At 41.3% G+C, this 7,505-nt stretch overlaps 1 pseudogene; it reads left to right on the top strand.

Moving 5' to 3' along the window:
* The first annotated feature begins 616 nt into the window (after window positions 1–616).
* LOC116262186 (uncharacterized) lies at window positions 617–7,261 on the top strand (annotated as a pseudogene).
* Window positions 7,262–7,505: the final 244 nt, after the last annotated feature.

Here is a 7,505-nt window from a genome sequence, read left to right as displayed (position 1 = left end):
CGTACGAAAAACAGAACATCCTCTGTTGCCGCGTTTCTATCATTTCCAGCAACAGGTTGCTGTTCTTCGATCTGGATCTGGCGATTTCCTGGGATTTTCAATGTGTACAATATGCCGTTAAAATTGTCTTGAGGTAAGCTATCATCTGTTCAAATTTCATTAAGATCGGAATCTATTTGTGTATCCAAATCTATGGCGAAACAGAACTGTATCGCAGCCACCGTTCTACCGCGACCAGCGGTAGACCTGTCTGATCAACGGCCATTTCCCGACGATCCGTCAAGATTTTCCAGACGTTGTTGGTGCCGTTGGATTGGTCCTGATCTCAGCTACAACATATCCCAAAATCACAATGATCGGACCTCATTTGGCTGGTGAAATATCGATGAAAACAGAGTTGTTTGCAGACCCACGTTGGAGTTCTAGTGACGGCCGGAATCCACAAGAACCCGGCCACCGCTGCACTTTTTCCGGTCAGCTCGTGCAAATTCTGGGAGTCCACAATTTACCCTTGGCCTGAAATATTCCATATGGTCTACATTACATTTAGTAAGGGCAATTTTGTCTAAAGAGGAGATAGAGATTAGGGTTTCTAATCCCTAGCCGCTGGCTCCAAATGGGAGATTCCTTAACCGATTCCATCCGTTTCGGCAAGTGGGCCGTCAACAGCCACGTGGAGCAATCTCAGTCCTACCTTGGAGGCACGTGGCAGTCGACAAAGGAGGAAGACCAGGCCAACACCAGCTCGCCCACCTTCCAATTCGAGCAAGATCCTCGCACAACACCTCCTTCCAATTCGGTACTTTCCCTTCTCACGCATATCACTCTATTTTAGGAAGATCTTGTTGCCACCTTTCCTAACCCCCTCCGAGATCTAAGCCTTCCCAAATCTCTCCCTTCCCCCTCATCAACCTTCCTTATCCGCCCAAGATTCCAGCCTTCCATATCTGGTCCTCCACCTCACGAACCTTCCCCAACCATCACCTTCCTTACCTGTTGTTCCCTCTCTCCCCTAAACCTTCTATCTTTACCATGCGTCATTCGCCTTGCCTTTTTGGCATTTGGTGCCACCTTACCTCCTCTTCTCATTTTTGGCAACCCTATCCCACAATCATATCCCTAGCATTTAGGAAATTCTCCTTACCTTATCGAGTCGACCCACCTAGGCAACCTCCCCTTGCGCCTCCTTTCCTACTCTTTAGGAAAGTAGCCCCTACGTCACCTAAGGCAACTTTCCCCACGTTGCCACATGCCCCTACCTTCCCTAATCAGCTAGACCCAAGCCGCACCTCCCTCCTCGCACGAACCTAGGCTTATTTGATCCCAAACCGGTAGACTCGCTTGACCTAGTCAACCCTTGACCAAGCTTAGCCACATTTGAACCTTAGACCTGACCTAGTCGAGCCTTGACCAGACCCACCTTACCCGACCCATCCAGCCTACTTATCCGAGTCTTGTCCTTCTCTAACCCAGCCAAGCATACCCTATTCGGACCCAACCTAACCCACCACTAGTTAGGCATGACCGAGCTCTAGACCGAGCTCTTCCTACCCTTAGCTAGGAACATCCCGAGCTCTAGTCTAGTCTTCTCATCACCAAGGCAGACTACTCCCCTACTACGGGGCCAATCAAGAAGAAGCCTGGCCAAAGCCGAGAGCACTCCTCTCTCAGATTCCAGCAGCCTTCGGCGGGAGTTACCACACACCTCGGCCAGGCAGGTCGAGCCCTCCATTCCTTCCGTAGCTGCATTACTCGAGTGTAGCATCCGCTACCGGTTTATCACCTCGAGTCTCTTGCTGCAATACGCCAGACCCATCCGGCAGTATACGTCTAAACTCCCCATAGCAGCGGGGTCTTGGGTGTTCTTGTTTTCTTACTCGGCTACTAGCCTAAGCAACCGCAGCGGTACCTTAGAGGCATGAGTGCCGAAGACACGACTGCGGGCTGCTAGACCACCTACTGGTTGGGTATGGTTTGACCGTTCCTAGGCATGTATGATAGGTTGGATGAATGAATGATTTGTTGAGTGAGTTGTGAGCGTCATATTGTATCGTACGCGCTTGTACTAGCCTCGCAACCCCTTAGCATATTGTAGTAGGTTCAGCCTTTTGGGTGGGTAACCTCACTTGTAATCCATTGTCCTAGGGTATTTTAAGGCGGGGTGATTGTCCGGCCGGGTTTTGAAATTGTAAATAATTTGTTTTTGGTTTTGTCTGCCGGCTCCTTCGAGAGATCTTGGGAGAGGATCGACATTTGGCAAGTAACCTTACCTCAACAAACTACCTACTTGGGTAGTGTTAGGTCGTCGCTTGGATTGTTCAGTTCCTTTGCTCTCTTAAATTAAACTGTATATATGAGGCTGAATTTGTGAAAAATGGCCGTGCTCGCTGTGTCATCCATATGCGCACACATATGTATGGTAATATGTACATGCATGGCCAGATCCAAGTTTTTAAAAATTGAGGCACAGTTCTTGCATCAGCAACCATATAATATCATAACGTCATTTAATGGTGTTGCTAGGTGCTGATTGGGAGCACAAAATCTATTACTTTCCTATCACAAACTATTAAATCTCTAATTCTAATTTCTTTTTTCTGAAATCTATATACCTACTTTCAAGTTTAAGAATCAAGATTACTAATTCCTTTTTTCCCCTAAAAATGGGAACATAAATCCTCCACATAATCATAGTTTTCTTTTTAGTATTGCTCAGAGTAGAATTGTGTTTCTAATTTCTATCTTTTGTTATAAATACATTAGATATTTCTCTATCTCGTTTATATATATGTGTGTGTGTGTGTGTACACAGAGAGAGAGAGAGAGAGAGAGAGAGAGAGAGAGAGAGATTCATACATAAGGCTTGCATCTATGCATACATTTCATTTGCGTATCAATATATATTTTTGAATTCAGGATTGATGTTTTACTTGATTCAAGGTGTGGCATATTGTCCTTTATAGTTTTTGGAACTTTGTCTGATGTGTTTTTATATTTGCTCTTGATTTTATTTTTTAAACTAATTGAACTGACTTGGACTGATAGTCCCAAATAAATTCCAGCTAGTTTGTCTTTTTGGGGAATGCCTGACCTCCATGTTCTACTGCGTAGGATGTAAGTAGGAAATATTAATTACATTGATGTACCTAAATGGAGGGTGTTTTTCCTTTTGCCATTCATTATTGAGTGTCATGTTTGGTGTACCTAAATTTGAGGGTGTTTTTTCTTTTGCCATCTATGCTGTGGTCATCTTTGAGTATCAAGCCTAGATATTCATCTGCATGAACACCATGTAGATGTGGATGGAGGCATAGCATATGTACCTACCTTCACAAAAAGCCTAGTATATCAATTTTTTGAAGGTTTGTGTATCCTTTACCTTATTGTTGGGTTCATGTAAGCATTTGATGCATCTTGTCATTATGGTTTTCTTTACGATTTTGGGCCTTGTCCTAAAAATCCTAACTAGTTGGTCTGACTAGCACGACTAGTCAGTCTATTCGGCTGTCAACCGGCTAGTCTTTAGGTGTAATTCTTCCTGGTCTTAAAGTCAATGACTCCTCCTTGACCACTCTGACCAGTTCACAACTAGTCCTTTGATAGATGATCGGTGTTCACAAGAAAAAAAAAAATGAAATTCTGATTGTAGGAGTTCTCGCCTCTTTATTCCCTGTTTCTTTCTTTCCCTTTTGGTCGATAGGTATGTTTTCTTTCTTCCTCTTTCTCCCCCTTGTTTTCTTCTTTCTCCTGCCATCGTGCTGCAGTTACATAATGACACTTCTTCGTCTTTTTTCCTACTTGTATTGTATTTCTTGTTCTTCCTCCTCTTCTTTCACCTCCTTCCTTCCTCTTTGTTTTTTCATTCCTTTTTTCTCCTTGTCCCTCTTTTCTGCTGATTTGCTGCCATGTACCATTCTTCTCTGTTGTTGCCTCTCTTTCTTCTTTTAGTTGTGAAGTGAATATTTGTTGAATTTATATGTTGACTGATGTGGCTCTAGATACTAATACTTGGTTTATCATCCTGAAAAATGTTTGTGTAGTGGATAAATTGTGCATTGGCTTTATTTTGATGGTCTTATATGCCTTTGTGTTCGACAATTTAATTGTTGTGTTTATATATTTTTTTATTGATTTTTTCGAAGACCATGTGAATTGTCTAGCCCCAGCATGTCTTCTAGGAGGACTTGCAAATGATTTACAATTAGACTGCATTGCTTGGGGTTGTATCTAATATTTGCATATTACTGTGCTGTCTGTTTTAGTGGTCTGAGAAGAGGAGATTTGACCTAGCTGCTTCCTTGTCTTCTGTTCTGAGAGACCAATTACAGGCTTATGATCCACTTTTCTAAATGACTCTAAGGTACTTGGTAAGGTATGCAGCAGCTTCGCTTCATTTCTGATGTATCTTTGCATCCTTACTGACGGACACACGTGGATTCAGCACTCCTTTTCTTGGTGTGCAGCATACATAAGGAGTTCTGCTATAGGCAAGGTGTTGTCTCACCAGTATCAGATGTTATTGAGCATTTATTAGTTAAGGAGCGTGATCCACCCGCTACTCCCCAAGAGGGTTTATGCGAGGCCCCCCTTTATGATGAGGCATGAGTTCAGGTTCTGAATGTTCTCTATTTCTTTCTCTTTAGTACTCCAGTGTTACCATCTTTTGGTATTGATATTCTCAGGTAGACATACAAGCTCTTGCACATGCTGTGCAGCTCACGAGGCAAGGGGCAGTTGATAGTTTAAGATATGCAAAAGGAGATATGTTCAGAGCTTTTCAGGTGCTACTTGAATGTTAAAATTTCTATTTTATATGTCAAGATAATTTTGTGTAAGAAAAATGCAGTAGGTAATATAAGCAACAGTAGACATAATTTGATCACATGGAATGAGCTTGCTTGGTCTTGATTTTCCGTTGGCAACACATAGTGGACATAGAACCTCAGGCACTGATGTATTACTCACATTAATTCATTATGAGAAATCTAGTATTGCAATTTATCTTACTTGTTTAGTGACTTACAGAATGAGCTATGCCGAATGAGATTTGATGTTCCAATGCTCGACAAACTTGTTTATGAGTACTGTGTCTACCAAGGATTGCTGGATGTTGATGGGATATCAGCATCAGGTAAATAACAAACATTATCACTGGAAAACCTGGCATATGAGCATGACAAGTTTGAAATTAACTGGAATGTGCTTGTGTATCATTTCCAGGATTGAATACAAATGACTATTGTCAAACTATGAAGACACTTTTACCAGATTTTGAGAGCAATCCTCAGAAAGAAGATTCATTATTGAACATGGATTGTGGAATGGGTTATTTGGATGGGGAAATCTCAGCTAATGGTTTTCATCGAGAAGACATGCCTGAAACAAATTCTTCGCTGAGCACAAGGGATGCTGATTCTGAATTGAGGTTAGTGGACGAGATAATGGATGACCAGGAAGATTGCAGCACCAGCGAACCACACCAAACTGGTAACCATCCTAGAAAAGTATCTGCTGGGTGGCGTGGATCCAGGGAGAGGATCAGACTCAAGAGATGGAAAGGTAGGGTTGAGAGGCAAGAAGGGGCTTTAGCTTCTGGTGATGGAAAAATTTATACAGATCCAGCTCGTTTGAAAGCCTTAAAGGATGAGGAGGTATGCATAGCTTATGTGCTTAAAAATAGAATGACATCATTTTCTTCTTTTTCCTTTCATTGATGTTTTCTTATCATACAGGTTGATACGAAGGATGCTGGCATTGAAGGTTTGAAAATTAAAGATCTAAATAAGTATGAGTTAATTTTGGGGATCAAAGAACTTACGAAGATGGGAATGACTACTAAGGTGTTTGAAGAAGTCAATTTGTCGGACCCCCACTTTTTCGAACAAAACCCTGTTTTGCTGTTTCAGTTGAAGCAGGTAAATCATGTGACATTTTATGTGAAGATTGTTGCTAGAAAATGAAGTTATGTATTATGAGAACTGAGCAAATTATGATACTCTCATCAGGTGGAATTTCTGAAGCTAGTTGAATCTGGAGAGCATTCTGATGCTCTCAGAGTTGCATGCTCTTACTTGGGACCAATTGCTGCAAATAATGCAGCTCTATTGAAGCCTCTGAAGGAGACACTGTTGACATTGCTCAGACCTATGGCAGAAATTCAAGCAAAACCCATCTCATTATCTGCTCTTGCCACGTCTTTTCAGGTCTCTCTCTCTCACACACACACACACACCCACACACACACTCACTCTCGCTCTCTTTCTCCCCATACATGAGACAAGTATGCACATACACATGAAAAGTCTCTTCATCTCTTTCTCACTCATTCTCTCTCTCTCTCTCTCTCTCTCACACACACACACACACACTCACTCAAAATAATACTTCTCATTTCATATCCATGTTTGTGCATATGTCTAAGGAATGATTTGATTTTCAGAAAATAATTTTTTTTTTTCCATATTCAAGTGCCTCTTCCTTCAACAATATTATGTTGATCATTTCATGCTTCTTCCCAGCTCGATAATGATGTAGCAACGTTTACTGCATATATCTTTGAAAAGTGAGGGAATAGCCTATTTATGTAAAAATTGCTAAAACTTTATTTTGTGAAGGTCATCTTTTTCTCTTTTGTATACTTTCATGATTTCATCATTACTGTTGTTTCTTCTCATTATCGTTATTCCATTGCTATTACTTTTTTTTTTATTTCTTTGTTTTTATTAATGCAACTTGAGACTTCGAAAATCTATCATAAGCCGAGTGGGGGTCTGCCTAACTTTATATAATTGATTTGATGTAGGATGCAATTGGTAGGAACCTTGGTATTGAAGAACCTCAACTTATGAACGTAGTGAGAGCAACACTTTTCACACATGATGCGTGGTTTAAGCTTCAAATGTGTAATGACTGCTTTGAGGGCTTTTTGAAGATAGATCACTTAAAAAACAGCGACACTCCTTTGTTTGCTGATCCTGATTCAAGAAGCACCCATAATAGTTGCAGCTATGGATCTTCTCAAGGTACCATCTCATCAAGCAACAAAAGGCATATGGAGAATGGTGATCAAAGTCAAGGGCTATCAAGAGATATTGTATGTGAAGAAACTGCTATACTGAAAGTCATGGTGAGTATTTGTCTTGGCCAGGGGTATACGTTTTCCTTTTGTTTGCTTGTTTTAGCACTTTGTGATGGTTATACGCCTAAGTTAGGAGGAACATGCAAACGGCATGCTTTTCTGTCATTGAATAACCTTTTGTGAACTAGTGAAACTGCAGAGTCGCAATTAGGTAACATGGAAACAAAAATAAGCCGCTGGTATCACAGCCAATAGCAAAAGGGGATTAGAACCATGATCAATGCTTGGAGAGGCAAGGATAGATTCACTATTAAAGGTTCAAGAGACACTATGTCACATAGGTACGGGTACGGATGCCAGTACGAGTACTGGTTCAGACTATTTTCAAAAAACTTGGGTACAGTGAAGTTATCATGAAGGAGCTTGG

Source organism: Nymphaea colorata, chromosome 10, assembly GCF_008831285.2.
Source record: "Nymphaea colorata isolate Beijing-Zhang1983 chromosome 10, ASM883128v2, whole genome shotgun sequence".
NCBI classification, from domain to species: domain Eukaryota; kingdom Viridiplantae; phylum Streptophyta; class Magnoliopsida; order Nymphaeales; family Nymphaeaceae; genus Nymphaea; species Nymphaea colorata.
Note: the sequence above shows the minus strand (reverse complement) of the source record. Positions and strands in the feature narration are given on the sequence as shown.